General features: G+C 43.9%; 1 long non-coding RNA gene across 1 annotated transcript; it reads right to left on the minus strand.

Annotated features, from left to right (window-relative positions):
- Positions 1 to 2,279: 2,279 nt before the first annotated feature.
- Positions 2,280 to 21,445, minus strand: LOC309849518. The gene is made up of 3 exons (XR_014303746.1): positions 21,383 to 21,445; positions 8,153 to 8,361; positions 2,280 to 2,622 (listed from the first exon to the last, which is right to left on the minus strand). It is a non-coding gene; the product is annotated as an uncharacterized lncRNA (long non-coding RNA).
- Positions 21,446 to 21,890: the final 445 nt, after the last annotated feature.

The raw sequence follows: 21,890 nt of genomic DNA on the forward strand, positions 1-21,890 counted from the left end.
CGATCCTGGATTGGACTCTGCACCAAGAATAAAAGGATAGCTACAAAGGGATTCTTGAGAAATTTGGTAAAATTTGAATATTGAGTCTGTAAAAGTGTAGTTTCAGTATTTATTTTCCCGATTAATTTTAATATTTTCATATGGTAAGGAAAGGTCTTTTATTCTAAAAAAAAAAAAAAAAGACCGAGATACTAAGAAATAAAGGGACATGGTATTTCCAACTTACTCTCAAGTAGTTCAGAAAGAAAAAATAATACGCATGCCTACATGAACATATTCACAGAGAGAAACACAGAGACAAAGCAATGGGGCAAAATGGAAACAATTGGTTAATCTGGGTGAACGTGTATATAAGGGGTCCTTGTGCAATTCTTGCAAATTCTCTTTAAGTGTGGAATAATATTAAAAAAAGCAAAACCTCCTCCCATCCTCTGCCTCAGAGATAACTGCTTACATATTTACAGTCACAATGCTTATTCTCTGTGGCGAGCAGATTCTAAAATGGTTCCAAATGTCTCCAGCCTCCTGGTATTCAAGCCCTTGTGTGATCCTCTTCCCCTTGTGTGTGGGCTGGAACTAGGGACTTGTTTCTAACCAATAGCCTACTGCTAAAGTGATGGATTTCAGTTCTGAAATTAGGTTAGAAAGGATGAGGAGTCTCATCTTGCCACACTCTTTCTCTGACTTCTCACCTGCCCATTCTCAGGGAAGCCAAGTGCCGCGTTTCAAGTCACCTTATGGAGAAGTTTACAGAGTTAGGAGCTAAGGGTTGCCTCCAGCCAACAGCCAAAGAGGAACTGACGCCTGCTGCACAACAGCAGAGAAGGAAAGCCCTGCCAGCAACCACATATATAAGCTCAGAAGCAGATCCTTCCCCGATCGAGCCTTGAGATAACTGCAGCCCTAACCTTTCGAGAGGCTCTGAGCCAGAAGACCCAGTCAGTCTGTGCCGGGAATCCTGACTTGCAGAAACCGTGAGAAAACCAATATTAGTTGTTTTAAGATAATGGGTTTTGGCAAAATTTATTATGAAGAGGTAAATAATATGTTCTCCAACTTCCCTCTCTTCTTTTACATATATATTTTTTTCTTTTCTTGGGAGGAAGGTGGTTAACAGTATCAGGGATATCCATCCATGTCATCATATATTTTAATAGCTGGGATTGTTAAGTATTGTTCAAATTGTGCCTTGCAGAGGAGCACCTGACACAGGGTGAAAATAGAAGCTAAAGTCTAGCCCGTGCCTCATTCATCAAATTGTGCTTCTTGGCGTTTGGCTCTGTTCACACAGAAGAGGGGTTGTCTTTTTCTGATTTACACAAAGGTGGCTTCTGGGCTAGTGGCAGCCCTGTTAACAGCTGTGTGATATTCCATGGTATGTCCCTACTATAATTTGCATAACCAGCTTCGCCTTGCTGGCCATTACAAAACAAGGCGATAATTAGCTTGAGTGAACATGCTTGTATATAGATTTTTGTGTTCCTGTACAAACATTTCTGTATGAAAGATTCTAAATTAGGGTCCCTTTACCATAGATTAGGTCCATCTTTAATTTTGATCGTCCTGACAAACGGACTTTACTATAAAGGTTTTTATTTGTTTATACTCCTAACAAATATAAAGAAGTTGCTTATTTCCTTATCCCCTCATCAACACTGGAGAAAATCAATCTTTTAAATATTTGCTGATCTGATAAGTAAAAAATTTTATCTCAGTTTTATAGATCATTTGTAGAAAATCAAATATTTCTAACTTTCTGTTCTCTGAGTCAGAACAATTTCATAGTAATAGTGATTCAGTCTTTTCCCTCAAATATGCTGGCAATGTTGAATGAATCTGTTAGAGACTAGAGAAGCAGACCCTACACAACCAAGGTCCATTCACTCAATCTTATCTCTTATGTGGTATGTGAATACGAGGGAGAAATACAATGGGAAGTGAGTATACAGTTTTAGCAAAGGTTTTCCAGCATTTGACTTCCTGAACACAAGTCTCAGTAAAAACTTTGTAAATAAGGTCACTTTTGTTCAACCATTTTGATGTAGGCTGTATGAGTAGACCAAATGTTAATGAGAAGACCCAGATTTAAGACCCATGGAATTGTAAGCCTTGCTCTTCCACTAGGTTTGTGTGTGTATCTGTCCAAGTCCTCTGAGAAGCACACACGAAGACAGGATTAGATGTGCAAGGATTTTATTAGGAGCAAGGTCTATGATAGGAAATGGTGAGTGAACCAGAAAAAGCTGGAAGAGCTACCGGGCAGTCATGCAAGACTGACCCCAAGGGCAGGAGGGAAGACTGGGAGTTGGGTTGAAGCATCCTAGAATGTCATGCAGTCTAAGGAAAGTTCAACAAGACCTCGGAGTGTCCTGGAGCCAAAGTCATCCATCAGAGGAGTCCAGTGTCTCCCAGGGTTGAAATTGCCTTAGTATTCATGCCACACTCAGTCACTGGCTGGAAAAAGCCCATGGGAAGCCAGACCTTGGTGTAAATGCAGCCATAGATTTCACAGCACAACAGCTGGAGGCCATGGTCAATTGCACTCCCTAGGGTTGGAGGCCTACTAGGCTCATCGTCAAGGTCACCAGCACACATTATCAATGAGCTCATCTTCAGACAGAGCTTCAGTAACCAAAAAAACAGAAAATAGAGAGGGAATTTGTGTTACATTTTTGGTTTTTTGCTTCTTAAGTTCTATGCAACTGCTTACCTTATTTTAAATAAAGAAGGGAAGCATGTTTACCTAGTTAATGATTGCATAGCTTTCCCAAGTTCCACAGGTAAAAGATGAGGATTTGTAAAACAGAGAAGTAACTGGAATTCTATGTGCAAGCAACAAAGAAATGAGCAGCAATGGGGGCCCGTGGAAGAGCAAAGAAGAAAAATAAGTGGAGATTGGAGGAAATCTAGACATCTCAGAGGCAGGTAGCCAGGAAGAAAATCCCAGAAAAAAGGCCGGATGAAAGATATAGAAGCATAAGCATGTCCAGCCATCAGAATAAAGGATATTCCAATGCAAAGCACCAGCATCAGATATGCAAGTTACTGATTACTCACTCGGTTCTTAAGGGTTAGGTTTTGGGAAGAAGGGGTTAAATATGAATGCTTCTCTAAAATATATGTCTTTTTTTTTTTTTTTTTTACAAAATTTTATTTATTTGACACAGAGAGTGAGAATAGGAACATAAGCAGGGGAAGTGGGAGAGGGAAAGCAGGCTTCCCACTGAGCAGGGAGCCTGATGTGGGGCTCAATCCCAGGACCCTGGGATCATGACCCGAGTCAAAAGCAGATGCTTAATGACTGAGCCACCCAGACGCCCATAAAATATGTGTCTTAGATGTTGAGTTCTTTTTGCTTAGTCTCCAGGGGGTCGTTTTGTTATGTTGAACTCTAAGGAACAATCTAAATTTTTTGCTTAAGTTCCAATTTATCTTTATCAAATATGCTTTTAAAGGCTTATAAGCCGGCACTTGGAAATACCTCAAGCTGTGCAAATACCGTCATAAATGTTCAATCCACATATGTGTTTGTACTGATCAAATCTTTGCCTTACCTTTTCGATCATAAACTCTTTAGGAATATCTTTAAAAAGATAGGGGCACCAGTGGAGCATGTGGCTCTTGATCTTGGGGTTGTAAGTTCGAGCCCCACGGTGGATGTAAAGTTAACTTAAATAAAATCTTTTTTTTAAAAAGGATATAAATATCTTCTATTGCCACTATATTTGTCACAATAAGATTGTTATTTGATTGTGATCATGTTTGAATTCTGAACGTCTATATATAGAAGTAAAATACTTGTACACATATTAATACAAATGTGGTAGACTCTGCTTATCTATTTCCTCCATTGTATCTTTGCTGCGTTTAACACTGTTGATCAATCACTTATTGGATGATGTTTCTCCTTGGCCTCCCATTACCTTAACTTCTTGTCTCTCCTCCTAACTCCCTACTTCCTCTTCTCCCCAGTTATCTTTGGCTTTCTATCACCTCTTAATTTTGAACATCACACATCAATCTCTCTGAAGCCTTCCATTTCGTGGCTTCCATTATCACCTCTAACCTAATGCTCCTACTGTATGTCCCCAAATCATACTTAGCTCTGATCCTGTAGTTCCAACATCCTCAAGGATGTTGCCTTGAAAATAATCTGCTGTCATTGCTAGTTTAATATGGTCCAAAGCATTCTCTTGCTATCACTTATCAATGCCACTACCATTGTCTTCCACTCCTACAAAGGAAACTGTGGTAATATCTTTAAATTATTCTTTTTTATTCTTTTGCCCACACCTAATTGCTTAACCAAACTACATTTCTCTTTTCTTTGCAAAGCAATATATCAACTACCTGTCTGATTCCAACCCCTTGGCTTGATGAGGTTGTATGGTCCTTTAAGCTTGGCTCATATCCCCCTTTCTGCATTTAAAAGAAAACTCAGTGTCTCTCCCACCAAAGTTTTCAGGGTTTTCTGGGGATCTTGTACCTCAGCTACTCATTCTGGTCCCTATTTGCCACTTCTGGTGAATTTTCAGTCTTCCTCACAGCTCACCTTTGTAGCTGTTCAACCCATGGACCCCAAGGAGATCCCGGAATGGGACATGATATTCTCTTTATTTTATTTTACCCCAAACATCTCTCACCCAACAAAGCCCTATAGAACAAACTTGACTGAGGATTTCAATAGTAATGACAAAGGGCCCATGTGATTATAGTCAGAGCCAGATAATAAAACTAAAGATTCAGCTTCTCTGTTTGTAAGGTATACCTTTGTATAGCCAGGGAATATCACTAACCATCCCTTCTGCTAGGGCTCCAGTCCTCAACACGTCTCCAAGTTCCATCTCCTCTCTCTTCATCTCTTGTCTTCTCTGCTGGCTTAGTCTCAACCCCAAGTTCCCACTTACTTCTTATGCAGGTAAAGTGGGACCAGCTGTTGCAGACTCTGGCAATAGTTTAATCTGTCACTCCATCTCGTAAGATTGAGAGCTTTCTCCAGGTGGGTCTCACATCTGAGTCATTTTTGTAATCCCTATGGAGTTAGGCCTGATGACTGCCACGTAGTAGGCTCTTGATAAATGCCTAATGAATTCAACTGGGACTGGATTCATTTTCTTTGGAAATGGAAATTTTTTTTTCCCTGTGTAACTTACCTTTCTATGCAAATGACTATATGTAAAATTCATTTTGACAGGTAGGTCACTTGAGAAGGTTAAAAAAATAGATGATATTAAATAATGTGTTGGGTTGATTTTTTGACATTAAAATAACCACTTTCTTGAGGCTCTTTAGTAGAAAGTTCTGATTTGTTAATTTAGTAAAAGGCAACATGTGCCTCTAAAGGCCTATGCAAGGAGCTTTGTGGGATCCAAGCCTAAATCACACATGGTTCTAACCCAGGATGCCTGCCGTCTATGGGGGGACAAGGATATGGATTTGTATCATTAAGAGGGAAATGTACAGCGTGCAGAGGGTTGAATTCTCTCAGCTGGTGTTGGCAAGGTGTGATTCAGACCTCCGTGTGGGTTGTCGGGACATGGTAGTTATAGTCACGACCGTCCCTTCTGCTTCAGCTGTATGTTGCCATTCACATGTTGTCATCAGAGGGCTTATACCAACTTCATGATTTCACTTTATTTTTATATTTTCTCTTGAAAAGCTTGTATTTTTAAGTAATCTCTCCATCCAACATGGGTCTTGAACCCACAACCCTACAACCCAGAGTCTCATGCTTCACAGCCAGGTGCCTCAAAAAGCTTGTGATTTTAAATATCTATATACAGAAAACAGAATCTTGACTTCGATCTCACAGTGCCATGGCTTTTCTGAAAATTTTTTTCTTTTTCTGTCAACACAAGTGACGCTCTATTTACAGCCACTGAGAGGGTCAGCAGTGACTCTGGAATACAGGCAGGTGCACCACGGCCCCTCACAGGCCACTAGCCTTATGACCTCAACCAATCTAACCTAACCACCTCCAAGTGAGAAGGGGCTGTTTGAATGGACCCCACTCAAACACTGAAATTGCCTCCGTTGCCGTTGCCAAGTGACGGTGCATCTGTAATTGGATACCTCTAGTGAAAAAGACCTTATTTCCTCTTTAGGTTGCCCATCCTGACGTCAGACATCTCTCTTAGAAATGTCTTCATTTTATTGTATGAAAATCTGTCTCCCAGCATCTTCAGCCATTGGTCCCAGTTGTGCCCAATTGGGGTCATCCCGAAAAAAACTAATCACTCTTCCTGTGACTCGTGGTGTATTTAAAGATAATGAAGATGCTCCCCCACACAGTCTTCTCTTATCCAGACTAAAAATCTCCTGTGCTTTCAACAACACTTCATTGGACCGGGTTTTGAGTCGTTTTTCTAGCTTTCACACCTTCTTTGGAAAATACATACTTCATTTATATTTTTTTAAGTATAGCATCTGGACAACACATTTCATGTGTGTTCTAAATACTGTTGAACAAGACAATTACCTACCTCATTTTAAACATAAGCTTTTATAATGCCTCTTAAAAACACATTTCTTTTGGTTTTTTTGTGGGGGGGGAGTGCATCATTCATATTTTTTTAATATTGAGATTTATGCTAGTTAAAAATCTTTCTTTTTCACATATGCTGTGACTAAGACATATGTACTTGCCATACAGTAAGAGTTTGATAAATATTAGCTATCATTATTAGCAGTTACCCTTGTTTTGTGATAGTAAATTTGATAAGTATGTTCTCTACAAGTTTATCTCAACACTGATTTAAACTTTAAAAAATAAAACAGAGTATGGTTGAATATAGAGTTCACAGTATACTTCTACAACCTCTCTTGACTGATACCAACCAATCCTAACTTAAACTCCTTGGGACATGGATATTCATTAATTACTAATCTACCCTATTATCTTTAGGGAGCCAAACTTTCCCATTTCCCTGAACTCTGGATATGATGAGACCCGGGGAATGCAAATACCGCTTCCTGTCTTGCCTCTCCCCACCTCTGCAGATACCCCCAGTCCAGCAGATTTGCTCCTCCCCTCTTCTTTCTTCCACTTCCACCTTGCCCTCCAAGTACAGTTCTTCTGTCCCCAGTGGAGTCTCATATTTGCTAATGTGTATGTCCTTTCAGTCACTTTGAGCCATTCCCCAGCACTATTGCCAGTTCTACTGGATACCATTACTTTTGGTGAGCTCAGCTCCCAATCACCCCTGGGTGTAACACCAGCTGCCTCTGCCAGGAACCACCGCCATCTTCCTATGGTATGACGGTCTCCCATAAAGCACTGTTCTGGCTTTTGTTACCTCTTGTCTATACCACTATTGCTACACTGGAGTCCTCAATTTTCCAAAATGGATGGTCGTTTATGGTAAACCAACTTTCTCATGCTTTCTCAAACTATTTGCTTGTTCTTTCCTTTTCTTCTTTGTTTATGTAATCTCTATACCAAACATGGGTCTCAAACTCATGATCCTGAGATCGTGACTGTCATACTCTTCTGACTGAGCCGACCAGACACCTCTGAGCTATACTCTGTTGAAAGGGCCCAATGCAGTGCTGCTTGGGTCCCCAATATATTAATACATTTGGGGTTGATACTTTTTTTTTTCATTTTACAGATATCTCTTTCCCTAGGTCCCAGACTTGAGCTCCTGTAGCTGGACCAGGAAGCAAGTCAGACTTGCTCTTCCCCTTCCTATGTTTTCTTGTCATTTTCATACCTGGTTCCTTCTTCTCTTTGTATGAATTCTCTTTCAAAGACTACCTGAGTCCACTTCTGGCATCAGAGAGCACAAGTTTGAACCTCAAACTTACCCTTAACCTGTGATCCCCCCCCACCCACACACACACACATACACACCCCTACCATCTATGGATTCCTTTCTTTGTGTCTGTTATCATAAAAAAATTACATATATTTATTGTTTCAGTGCTCACAATAATTCTTAAGTAGAGGAAAATATTACAATCTTGACTGTATAGATAGTGACACTAAAATTCCAGGAATTTATATAACTTATTTAAAGTTACATAATAAGATATTGACAGAACTATGATTCAGTCTGTCCTTTTAGTTATCACATTATTCTCCCTCCCTCCCTCCTCTTAGGTCTTCTTTCTCCATCTTATTCCCAAGTGTCAAATAGCAAAGCCCCCTTACCTGCTCCCTTTTCATCATCTTCAAGTATATCAGAAATCCAAGGACTTCTTCTACCACTTTGGATGCTTCCATCTTGATGTTGGTCACCACCATCTCTCCAACTGGAATGAACTCACGCTTGTCTCCGTTTCCTCAAGGAACTTATTTAAGATGTACATCAGATAATTTCATTCCTCTACCCTAGCCAGCTGATGATTTCCCTCAGCTTGCTGGAAAACATAAATTTAATACAATTCCCTTTGAGTTTTTGCCTCAACATTGAAGCTTTTTCCTGCCAGATGACATCTGTGCCTCTGCCCTCACTGGCCCTGCTGCAGACACCGTTCCCCAGGAGTCTCAAGGGATATTTGCCTCCCTTCTGCTCTGAGTACTCTGCCTAGCTATCACCAAACCTTGCTCCCTATGCTCCAAGCCTGGCTAAAATGACCTTCTTATGGAATCTTCCTGGCCACCCACCTTCCCACTTTAGATCTGCTTCCTCCACATTTGTGTCCATGTGACATGCTCTGTGTCTCATTTCATAATGAGTCTCCCTGTCTCCCGTCATCAGACCTTTCATGATATATCCTCAGCAATTTGACCAGAGCCTAACATAGAGAAATTGTGGGGAAATATATTTCCCAAGAAGTCAAGTCAAGAAGAGTGGTAAACAATAAATCAAAGATCAAGGAAAGACCCAAAGGTATCTGGGGGAAGAGCCCTAGAGGCAAAGGGAGAAGTGAGAACAAAGGTTCTGAGGCAGGAGTGTTGGGACGTATCTGAAGAAAAGCTGGAGACAGGGTGCCTGCGTGGCTCAGTCACTTAAGCATCTGCCTTTGGCTCAGGTCATGGTCCCAGGGTTCTGGGATCGAGCTCCGCGTGGGGCTCCCTGCTCAGTGGGGAGTCTACTTCTCTCCCTTTGCCCCTCACCTGACTTGTACTCTCTCTCTCTCAAATAAGTAAATAAAATCTTTTAAAAAGAAAAGTTGGAGGCAGCTGAGCTAGAGTAAAGTTGGTGAAAGAGAAAAGAGTAGGAAATGAGGTGAAAGGTGTGACGCGTAGTAAGGACTTGGTTTTATTTTGAGTGAGGCAGGAACAGGGTTTTGAGCAGAGGAGTGATGTGAGCCAGTATGTGTTCATACTATCAGTCTGACTTCAGAGCTGGAAGAGGACCAAGAAGGTGAAAAAGGCAGAAAGAGGAAGAATGGATTGGAGGCTACTGGACTTCCCCAGGTAACTGATGATGGAGACTGGACCAATGTGGTGACATAATGGTGACATATAAAGTCATATGTTTGGGATATAATTTGAAGGTAGAGCTGGACATGGATATATTTGCTTGTGACCTTAATATGGAAGATGAGAGGAAAGGGTGAGGAGAGAGAGAGAGAGAGAGAGAGAGATGGCAGTCACAGGGGACGCCAAGGCTTTTGGCTTAGGCAATAAGCTTGGAGTGGTCATTTACTAAGACAGGAAGACTGTTGGAGAAATGGCTTTGGGGCGAAGGTCCTGTGAAGCCTGAGATGCCTATCAGATATCCAAGTGGAGATGTTAAGTAGCCAGTTGTCTATAGAAGTCCCAGGGCAAGATCTGAGCTGGAGAAATAACCACGGGAATGTAAGCATTGGCTTGGGCTGTCGTGACATAAAACCACAGAAGAAGTGGCTAAAACAACAGAAATGTATTTTCCGATAATTCTAGAGTCTGGAAATCCAAGATCAAGGTGTCAGCAGGCTTGGTTTCTTCTGAGGTCTCTTATCTTGCCTTCTTGCTGTGTCCTCATATGGTTTTTCTCTATGCATGCATATCCCTTGTGTCTCATTATGTGTCAGAATTCCCTCTTTTTATCAGGACAATAGTCACAATGGATTAGGGCCCATCTTGATGGCCTCATTTAACCTTAATTGACTCCTTACAGATCCTTTCACCAAATGTAGTCATGTTCTGAGGTACTGGGGGTGAGGATTTTAATATATGAATTTTGGAAGCCACAATTCAGCCCATGATAGGGAGTCATCAGCTTATTGAAAGAGATCAGATGAGATCATTAAGGCGATGAACATAGAGTAAAGGAGGCAAGATGTCTAAAGATGGAGCTCTGGTAGTCTTCATTGTTTAGAGATCAGGGAAATGAGCAGGAACCAGCAAAGGAGAATGAGAAGGAGTGGCCAGCAAACTGGAAGAAATCTAGAAACATATGGTATCTTAAGAGCCTAGTGAAGGAATTAATCAAGAAGGAGGAAGTCATCTCAAATAAATAAATAAAACCTTTAAAAATACCAGGGTGGGGGGAAGCCTGGGTGACTCAGTCACTTAAACGTCTGCCTTTGGCTCAGGTCATGATCTCAGGATCCTGGGATCGAGCCCTGCATCAGGCTCCCTGCTCCGTGGGCAGTCTGCTTCTCCCTCTCCCTCTGCCTCTCCCCTTTCTCCTGCGCACAAGTGTGTGCTTGCTCTGTCTCTCTCTCTCTCTCTCTCAGATAAATATGTAAAATCTTAAAAAAAAAAAAAAAAAAGAAGGAGGAGGAAGTCATCTAGATTGTTAAATTTTTCTTAGAGACAAAGGAGGTGTGAACGGAGACGTCATCATTGGATTTGGAAACATGGACATCATTAGTGGCCTTGATGAGAACAGTTTTGGTGGTTTGAGGAAGGGGTGGAAAAACACAGACTGGAGCAGAGTGAGAACTGAAGAGAAATTGTAGCATTGAATGCCACCAATTCTTCTGAGTTTACCTATAAAGAACAACAGTGAAATTGAGCGAAAACTAAAGGGTGATAAGGGACAAGGCAGGGATTTTTTTTAAGATGGGAAAAACAACAGTGGTTGTATACTAAGCAAATAGATGCATCGTAAAAGAAGAAAGAGATGATGCAGAAGAATTGCCAGAGTGATATCCTTGAATAGCAAGACTCAAGGCTGCTTGGAGTATCAAGTAGCAAAAGTGAAGGGGTTTTCTTTAAGTAGGAAGCTGAATGTTGAAGGTAGAGCAAACACATAGTACAAAGGCAGGGAGCAGGGTGGATGTGGTTATAAAAGTTCTGGAATTTCCCTGCAGAGCATGGGTGGGAGGGGAGACACTGAATACCTATGAAAGAGCAGGGGGCAAGGTTGTAGGAAAGGGCAGGAGAGTGAATGGACTAGGGAGTTATAGTAGAACTGGAAGCCAACACTGAAAGCCAAGTTGAAGATGGTCATCCTGAACTTAAACTGAGACCACTCGTCATGGTTGCGTGTCTTCCTCCAGACTTGGTCAGCTAGGAATGTGTGGGTGTCTTGTGGGTTGTGAGGTCAGTGCAACCAGGGCTGGCATTTTGTCAGATGGGTCCAACAAGAAGAGTTAGAATGTTACATAACAGGTTGCTCTAATGATGGGCCTTAGAATCTCAACTAGGGAAGAAGAGAAACAAGGACATGAGTCAAGTAAGCGATGGTAATATGGTGGTAAGGTCAAGGGGGATTCATCCTGGTGGGGCGATTGGAATTGTTGGGAGTCGGGGTACTAAAGAGAGCTAGAAAGATAGAAAAGGATGGTCAGAAAGCTCTTTTCTCAATTCTGTACTAAATGGCAATTCTATTCCAGAAGAGGGGCTATGATTTGTACTTATTTTTCTATTCCCAGAAGTGCCTTTAAAAGAAGTTCACATAATAGACATCTCTTGAGAGAGAACCATTATTGTGTCACCAATGTGACGATTATTTTCAGGAGACAGCATGAGAAGAATGGAACTGTTCTAACAGAGAAGCCAGCTCATCTGGGTTCAAGTTCAGACTTTGCCTCTCAACTCTCAGTCTGTGGGCTCATTTCTTAACCATTGTGAGTTTCAGTTGGCCCATTTGTAAAATGAGGAAAATAATAACTGTCCTGCAATTATTGCGAAGATCAAATGCAATAAGGTATGTGAAAGTGCTTTGTAAACTAAAAGGCCAATTAACAGTAACCTGAAATAGCCACAAGATCATGAATCACCCAGCAAAGGGAGAAGCATAAACCTCCAAGGACTTTGGAGGGGGACCTTTGCACCCCTTCCAACCTCTATGACTAAGCCAAGTGATAGGCTTAGGAGACACTAGGCTCTTTTTGCGATTTTGTCATTTGCAGCCCCTGTTTTTGTGCTCTAAGCCTCTCATCAGAGAGGAACAGAGTGGGGAGAAAAGGAAGGGAGGAGATCAGAGTGTGGAAGACAGTGGGACACAATAGCCTTTTCTGAGTGCCCACTGTACATTTACCAGGCATTTTGCAAATATCTCATTTAGTCCCCTCTCCTCTACTATTTGGTATTATCTTCTCTATAATTCAGTATTACAGATGAAGGAACAGACTAGAAAGTTGAAGTTATTGGACCCAAACTATATAATCAGGAGGTGGCAGGAGGGGAACCAACCCATTCTCTTTCTGAAACCAAAGCCCAGAATCTTCCTGATGAACCCTGGAGTTTCAGATAACTGAAACCACTCTTTTCCACCCAAGAAAAATTATCCTTTGGGAGAGTTTTCTGAACTCAAGCTCTCATTTGCTCTGTGATGCTTAAGCTTCTAGAATAAGAGGAGGATGTAAGCAAGAAGAGAATCATTTTGGAACACTAAAACTGGTAAAATCCTTGGGGCAAGGAGTTATGCACACCAAAGGGAAAACAACTTAGATTTTGGAAGTGGATTGTCTTAAAAGTCTCTCTTAGTTTTTCACTTCCTTGGAGCTTATCCATTAAGATGTCTATGGCAACACAAGCGAGGGACAAAAAGAACTGAACTAGTATTCCAGACTCAGGTTACGAGGGCATCTCAGTATTGAACTGGTCTAGATATCTCTTCCTGAGTAACCATCCACCCCAAAACATGGCTTGAAATAACAATTTGGCACTATCTCTTGTGGTTCAGAGTTGATTGGGTTCTGCCGGATGGTTCTTGCTTAGGATTTCTTCCTGCATTTAATAGCCAGGTGCGGCTGGGCTGCATGTTCAGTGGGTCTAGATGTCCAACATGGCTCCCCCTCCTGGTTGGTGCTTAATGCTGACTGAGGACTGCATGCAGTCAGTGCTGTCAAGCAAAGAGTGCCACATGGTCTTTTCATGTTGGCTTGGGTTTCTTCCTTTTCACAGTCTCTGGGTTCCAAGAGGTAGTGTCCCAAGAGTGAATGTTCCAAAAAGTAGGAGAAAAAAGTTGCCAGGCCAGTTAAAGCTATGCCTAGAATTGTCATGGCATTATTTCTACTGTTATCTGTGGGTCAAAAGCAATCACAGATCACAATCAGATACAAGAGAGTAGATGAGGAAGAGACAAAGTCACACTGCAGAAGAGAGTAGGGATGGGAGACACCATGGCACACATCTTTGGAAAATATAACCAGCCACAGTCACTACTCCAGGGAAATAGCCAAAGTTACACTGGCTTCCCCATCATTCACACTTGTGGCCTTGGGGTTTGATCTAGCACCATCCAGACTCTCTACCCACATCTCATACCATTGCATGCTATGCTGCAACTATATTATTTTCCCTCTTTTCCTTATTCCTACTCAGAGTTTTGGCACTCCTGTACAAAATGCTCCTTCCATCAGTTCTTCCCATTGGAGCCTCCCCCCCATCACAGAAGTCCCAGCTCAAAGATTAACTCTTCTGGGACACCTTCCCTGAATAACACATGACTGTGTTTATACCCTCCATAGCCTGTATGTGTTTGCTTTCCTGTCCACCATCTGTCCTACCAGTACAACACAGCCCCAGGACCCCAGGACAGCAGTGACCTGGTCTTTCTTGTCCACCACTGCTTCCCAGTGCTGATGCTTAGTGCCCACTGCATGGTGGTCATTCAGCCAATTTTTGTTAAATGAATGAATGATCAAATGACTATCCCTGTCAACTGACAGCCAAAGACTGCTTGGAGTCCAGGAATCCTCCTTTGGGACGCTCTTTTATCTTTAGTCACATCTTACACGATTCCTTCATGATGTTACAAATTTACCTAACTAGTTAAAATGTCTATATTTATCTACCAAGACCACACTTCAGGGTTTTCAAGCTGTATCTCCAAGCACTATAGCTCTGTGGCTCCAACCTGCAGGAAAAAGCCAAGAGGAGACATGGGGAAAAAGGAGAGAGACCCGATCACCATTTTAATCATAGCACCAATCCTTTTGTTGTTCTAAATGTTGGATTTCCATGGGAGACTTGCTTTGAAAAATGATTCCGTGGCCAAAAATATGACTAGATGGTCTCTCTTCCTCTGTTCTCTGTCTTCATGATGGTATTTCTTTTTTTTTTTTTAAGATTTTATTTATTTATTTGACAGAGATCACAAGCAAGCAGAGAGGCAGGCAGAGAGAGGAAGGGAAGCAGGCTCCCCACTGAGCAGAGAGCCCGATGTGGGGCTCCATCCCAGGACCCTGGGATCATGACCTGAGCCAAAGGCAGAGGCTTTAACTCACTGAGCCACCCAGGTGCCCCCATGATGGTATTTCTTAGTGTGATCTTCTACCCCCAACATCAGAATCAGTACCTTAGAAGCTTGCGGATAATGCAGATTCTCTAGCCCTTACTGAATTAAAAGTTTTTGGCCATGGGACTAGGAAATCTGTATTTTAACAAGGACCTCAGGGGCTTCTTAGGTACCCAAAAGTTTGAGAATCAGTGCTCTATGATGTGAGAATAATCCAATAAATTACAGGAATATATCTTGGTTGGAGGCCCTGAACGCTCCCTCAAATATCTCTCTGTGGCACAGTAATTGAAGCTAGAGCATATATATGTGGACACACACACACACACACACACACACACAATTACCAGTGACCAGCGTCACAGCCAACCTACCACCTCACTCAGGTGAGTCCTGCCAATTAAGTACTTCTTGAGTGGTATAATAACAGGGCCCTTAAAATTCCAAGCATAAAACAGCTAATAAAAGTATCTTGTTTAACAAAGTAATAATAAAAAAAAGCAGAGACAAAAAAAGCTGCAAAGTTTTCTTTGTGATCATTGTTTAACACTGTATGTAATTAAATATTAATGAAAGTATGCTACTTTCATTTTGTGAGCAATTTAATTCAATTAAAAATAAATGGGTCTCCTTGGCTCAGTGGGCATACTGATATACAGAACAGCACTGCCCTTAACTTGGTTTCCACTGTGTTTAAATCCAGCACTGAGCAGAGCTACTGAAATTCAACCCCAGGCTTACACGATTAACTCGTTAAGGACCAAGAGCCAACCTCAGGCAGTCAACGGAGTATAGCGTCCTGTAGCATTCACAGGGAGCAATGCATAATACTGTTGACTTAAAAAGTACTTTAATCAAACATCTGATATGTGGGATGAAGAGACACTTGAGATATTTCCTAGATGTCAAAACCCAGTGATCTAAGGGGGTGGGATAAGCATTGGCGAGAAAGGGGCAGGAGAAATCTAGAAACACTGTCTGTATCTTGATCAGGGTGTTGGTAACACACACACACACACACACACACGCACTCACACACATCTATTAAATGTATTTTGTATATATTTACATATATATGGGTACAGCTCGGTGTGTGTGTACATATATATACGCATATATATGTGTGTATGTATATACATTTAAGGTTAGTGCAATTTATGCACTTGACTGCAAACACATTATTCAACCCTTGAATAATGTGGGGGTCAGGAGGACCTGCAGGGGACTGATACCCCTGCAGCTGAAAATCTGGGTATTAAGTTTTGACTCCCCAGAAACTTAACTACCAATAGCCTACGTTGGCCTTACGGATAGCACAGCCTATGAACACATATTTGCATATGTTAAACATTATATACACTGTATTTTTACAATATTGTGAGACTGAGAAAAGAAAACGTTATTAAGAAAATTATAAGGAAGAGAAACTACATTTACAGTGTTGTACGGTATTTACTTAAAAAAAATTCCGCATTTAAGTGGAACCGTGTAGTTCGAACCCATGTCGTTCGAGGGTCAGCTTACATTTCATACATAATGGGGAGGAAAGAAACACTACTTCTGCCCACGAGGACCTCACAGTCTGGTATTAATAGGCACATGAGAAGCCACAAAGGCATCAGGAAGCTCCCGGCTTACCATCTGGCTGGGAAGGCACAATTACTTAAAGGGACTAATTTTGTGATAAAAACTTACGCTGTCTTAAAGGGTCCTTAGGGAGAAACTGATAAAGTGGCGGTGATATTCGACAGTGGGGGGCGGGGGTGGGGTGTGCAGAGCAGGAAAGAGCGAGCGCTGGGGCACAGACAGTTGGGCAGAGCAGAAGTGAGCGCTCGTGGGGCCAGGAGGCCCAGTGTGGAATGAGCCTTGGTTGGGTCCGCCCAAGGTGGGAGAGGGCTGGGCGCGGCGGGGAAGCTGGTGAGAGCCGGGGAAGGAGCCCTGGGGCGCCCGGGGTGCAGACAGCACCGGGACTCTTAGCAGGCCGGCTTCTGGGCCCCGGGGGGAAGAATCTCGCGGGCCGGGAGGTAATGGATCTGCTGCCACCTCTGTGGCTGGAGCTGCTCTTTCATTCCCCCACAAGGGCCGTTGTTGGGGAATGAACTTCAGGATTCCAGAGGCCACGTCTAATAATAACAATGTTATCAACACTGCGAGGCTGAGCTGGCGGAGTGTGTGTGTCTGTGGCTCCCCAGGGGCCAGCGCCCAGCCCTGAAAGGAGAGCCGGCCTTCGTGAATGGGGAGGAAAATGCCAATCTCTTGACAAAAAGTTTGCTGCTGAAAACGAATCCCCGGCCAACATTTTACAACCTGGACGCATTGTTAATGTGCTGCTTTATCTGGCAGGAATAGGAAGCCCTGTTGGAAAACAATGTATTCTTTTTAGGTGCAAGGTCAGCGTCTGTTGGACCTCAGGGTGACCGCCAGCCCCCCGCTGCCTGGGAGAAGGCTCCAAAGGGCCGGCCAAGGCGCTTCGTGGGCGGGGTGAAGTGCCCTTAGCCGGAGTGGAGGGCGGCAAGACGGTCTCCCCACCGTCCCGCGGGGATCCCTGACTCACACGGGCCTAGTCTGCCCGAGGTGGGGGGGCAGGGTGCAAACAGAGACCACCTCGTGACACGTGGCCCTGAGGCCCCTGGTTTGGGGCGCGTGTGTGGAAGTAGGGGGGCCCTGCGACCCCCAGCCCCTTGCTCTCTCACTGCAGGGCACCGGGGAGAACTGCTCTCAGCCTTAGCCAGGGGGGCCTAGGGCTGCCCCAGCCTCCTCCTGGAGCCTCCCCAGAGCCCCAGCATGATGGGAGCACAGAGAATTCAGAAGTGCCTTTTCCCAAACTTACTCTCTGCCGGAAAGGAAATCTAGGTGGTTGCCAGCCAGCCCCGAGTGAGAGTGCAGGCTCCACAGTAGAGTGGACCTCACACAAGAGGCTTCACCTCAAAAAAGTCTTTTTTGCTCACATGTAAAAGGGGATTGATACTCCACCCCCCCCACCCCCCACCCCCACCCCCACCCCCCCCCCGCAGGGCTGCTGCGTGGATTAAATAGGCTAAGGGAGGGGAGGCACCTAGCACAGGCCTGGCATATGGCCAACACCCAGTACAGGGCCTTGCATTTGCTGTTTCCTCTACCTGGAACACTCTCCTTCAGAAAGACCTGTTCCCTTCCCTCCCACACTTCCCTTCTCTGGTTCATTTTTCTCCACAGTGGTTACCGCCATCTAATATAGCGTATCTCTTACAGTTCTGTCTTATTTATCACCTGTGTCTGCCAAACAAGAGAGAGGCTCTATGAGAACAGCGATGAGTGTGCTTTGTCTGCTGCTGAATCCCCAGAACCTAGAACAGTGTGTAGTGCACAATAGATACTCAATAAACACTAAATAAAGGATAGATGAGGAGGAGGAGTGTAAAAAGTCCCCAGTTAATCCCTTGATCTCATATTTCACAAGGTGGGCTCTCCTACAGATCGTAAGCAACATGGTTAGAGATTATCCTGTAGAAGTGGGTTCTCCATGGCTAAGGTTGACAGATATGCAAGTAAAAATCCAGGACGTCCAATTCCATGTAATTTTTCTTTAGTGTAAGTACATCTCAAATGTTGCATGGGACATACTTAGACTAAAACAGTATTCATGGTCTACCTAAAGTTAAAATTTATCTGGATGCCCTGTGTTTTATCAGGCAACCTGACCCATCCCTGACTCAAGAGCAGGCACAAAGTAAGTAGCTGTTGCCTAAATTGATAATACGTTCAAAATCCAGAGAAATTAGAGTAAACATGAATAAAATAGGAAGATCAGGCCCAAGAGTATGCTGCTCTTGTTTAACAACTGACTCTTCAAAAAAAAAAGAATCTTGATTTACAACATTTGACAATTTCGGTGTAAATAATACCACCATGACTGATTTCAAGCTATCAAGGAGACAAGATTAGAAGTTAGAGTTTGGAAGAGATGAGCCCAATCAGCTTTGGCAAAGCAGGTGGGCCAGCTTTCCGCACAGACACCTCAGAGTCATAGGACAGAAGAAAGAGGCCACAGCAGCCAACCGAGGGTCATGAAGAAGACATGAGTCGCCTCCACCGTCCCAGAGCGAGGCTCTCCGGGCCTCGTCCTCACACACATTCCCTGAGGTAGATGTTATTAGTCCCAAGGTTTTTAAAAACAAATGGGAAAAATTGGGCAGAGAGAAAACTTTGAAAATTGTCTAGTCACACAGCTCGTAAGCCCGCCCAAAGCCCCCTCTTTCTGGCCCAATCAGGTCTGTCTCCGCCGGCACTGGATATGGAAGCCAACGGGCTTCAGAGATCAGAGATCAGCAGGCCGGCCTGGCCGTTCCTCAGGAGAGGACATGGAGGCAAGCAGTAAAAGGGTCGGCAAACTCCCCGCAGGGCTGCGGGGTAGGACCTGTAGCCCCGACCCTCACGGTGTGTGTGTTCGCACGCGCCTGTGTGTGCTCGTGTGCGTGTGTTGTAGAGAAAGCCACAGAGCGTGTTCTTGTGATGTGAGGAGTCTAAGAAGTAAGCACGGGCACCCTCAGAGGAGTCCACACAGGGTAAGCATGGGTCTTTTTTTTTTTTAATGTGTTGCAAATCTGGACTAGGAGTTCTGCTTTCTTGATCTCACCCAGGTGATTTCAAACCTTACACCAGAGCAGAGAACACCTGTTACAAAGCAGTGGCCCGTGCAGGGGGTAGAGGGCTTTTTCTTTACCCAAGGTGAGCAGTCTTGACTCCTGGCTTGAAGCGAGAACCCGCAAAGTTCTACAAAAGCCCCTGAATATGTCTCTCTTTTCTTTTCCCCCTGGGAGTTCCGCAGAGGCCAGCCGTGGACAGAAGCCGGGCTCTGCGGGTCACTGCGTGTGGCCATGGGCAAGTCCCTGTCCCGCTCTCCCCCAGCTCTACAACAAAAATACATCTCCGGGGCCTCTTCCAGCAGTAACAGCTGTGATGTTCGCTCCGAGTCCCCACCCTTTCCCTCCCCCCATCTTCTCCCTCTCTTCTCCCTTCCTCATTATCTTCCTGTTTTTCTCAGTCTTTCCAAAGCTTCTTTCCCTTCCCTCACCCCGACCTCTCTGGCTCTCCACTGCCCTCCCTCCATACCACAGCCTCGCTGGTCTGTCTGTCTCTCCTTCTCGTGCCTTCTATCCTTGCCGCCCCCCACCCCGAGACTGCTGGAGCTAACACTGGCCCTTAATTAGACAGAAACTCTGCTAATAAAACAAAGAAAGAAAATAGGAAAGCCAGGAGCAGGCAGCGCCTCGAAGGAGAGGCCGATCTCCAGAGCTGGCAGGCCCCCAGGGATAGTCTGCTATTCATATATATTAACTGTGCCCTTCTCTTTTATCTGGAGAGCACTTCGCCAGCTACACAAACAAAAGATTATGCAGATTATCAGAAGCATAAAGAAAAAAAAATCATCTTAACTAAACATCCCAAAACATAAGCCCCTGAATGGGAAAACCTGGGCATCCCAAGGCCACAAGCACCCCCCAGAATGAGAACGGCGCTGGCCTTTGGCGGTCCCCCTCCGGTGAGCGGCGCAGCAGCCCGAGAGGCAAGTGTGCTCTGAGGTGTCCCGGCTTGCTGTAAACTCTGAAAGCAAATGGGAGCCCTCAAGGCTCATTAGACCTATTTATACAGTTCTTCATTGGGAAAAATTAAATCTTCCAAACACAGATAAATACGCCCCCGTGACAAATGAACTAGCTAGTCTCGTTTAAACCCCAGCTCCAGCGCTGACAGATGTACTCACTGAACCCCCCCAGGCAAGATAAACATAATTCTTTATCTTGAATTTCCTTTCGTTGGGAGAGAAGGAACACAAGGGCTACCACAAGTGTGTAGGGATAGAGAGGCAGGTATGGGGAAGGTTTGGAGGGGGCAGCGCTGTAGGCTAGAAAGAACTTATGAAGGTCACCTTCTTGGCCAGGTAGCCAAACCACAAGGCGTCTCCCCGCCTAGCTCTGCTCAAGCCTTCTGCTAACCTTGAGGGTTTCTTAGCCCAGCTATTCTGACCACCAGCTATCTTCTACCTACACGCAGTATCCTTGGAGACCCCAATGGTGTGCAGGGACACAGGGTGCCCTCAGCATGGCTTGCTGCCTGCCCTCCGTGTTTCTCAACAAGCCTTATCTTTTCCAGGAAACACTCCCTTTCTGGGAAAGGTTGGCAGAGAATGATCCTGGCAGGAAATGGCCATCTGAGGACCTTTGAGAAGAGATACAGTAAGATAGAAGAGAAGAAAGAGAAGCCTCTGGCTCGCTTTTGGGAATCCCCATTCCTGGAGCCACGGTTGCATGTTCTAGAGCTGGTGGCCACTGGCCACAGGTGGCTGCTGAACACTTGGAAAACGCTAGCCTGAACTGATATGTACTGTAAATGCAAAATATGCCTGGAATTTTGAAGGTTTCATAGCTCCTCCCACCCTCCCCCCCCCAAAAAAATTCCCACAGACTTTCTGGTACCTATCTCATGAATAACCTTTAGAGACTGATTACATGTTGAAATGATACATTGGATATGTGGAGTTGAATAAAATATATGATGGAAAAGAATGTCACCTGCTCCCCCCCCCGCCTTTTGAAACCTAAAAATTGCCTAACACACCTCTGGAGAAGCTTTAGCTTCGACACACTGAAATCTAGGTTTCCTCAAGAGCCCATTTTCAGACTTTGCCTCATTATGAAACCTTCTCATACTTGAACCAAAATGGAATTGATGTGTGTTCCCACCCCCCTCCCGAGCACAGGGCCCTAAAATTAAACTTGTCCTAAGCCATGAAAGGGAAAGCTAGATCCAGAAGCCCCTCCCTTGAGCCCCTGTACCTTCAGGCTTCAAAGCTCCCTGCCACGCCTGTCATTTCTTCCTCTTGCCTCTTCCCACTCTTGTCCTGAGAAAGTGGGCTCTACACTCCAGGTGTGTTAGCCTTTGCTTTAGGAATAGCAGAATACAATGCTGCTGAACCCCTGGGGAGACCATCAGCCCCATTCAGATTGGTCTACTTGACCCAGCCCCAGCTAAACATACTGCATTGGTCTTTTTTTTTTTTTTTTTTTTTTTTCTATTTAAAGGCAACAATGCTCATTTGTCCTCCTATAGTAAATAATACTTATTCGTTGTAGAAAAAGGGGAAAAGAGAAGCCAAAAGGAGAAAATAAAAATCACCCACAATCTCAAATCTCAGGCTAGTCCTTGTTGATGTTTTAGGGTGCACCCTGACAAAATTGTATTTTGTACAACAAAAGGGATCATTGTAACATCTATTGCGTGCTTACTATACTTATGCAGTGAGCTAGACATTTCAAACATATTTTTCCTCGTAATTGTCCTAAA

The sequence above is a fragment of the Mustela nivalis genome, assembly GCF_964662115.1.
Source record: "Mustela nivalis genome assembly, chromosome: 16".
In the NCBI taxonomy this organism is placed as follows: Eukaryota; Metazoa; Chordata; class Mammalia; order Carnivora; family Mustelidae; genus Mustela; species Mustela nivalis.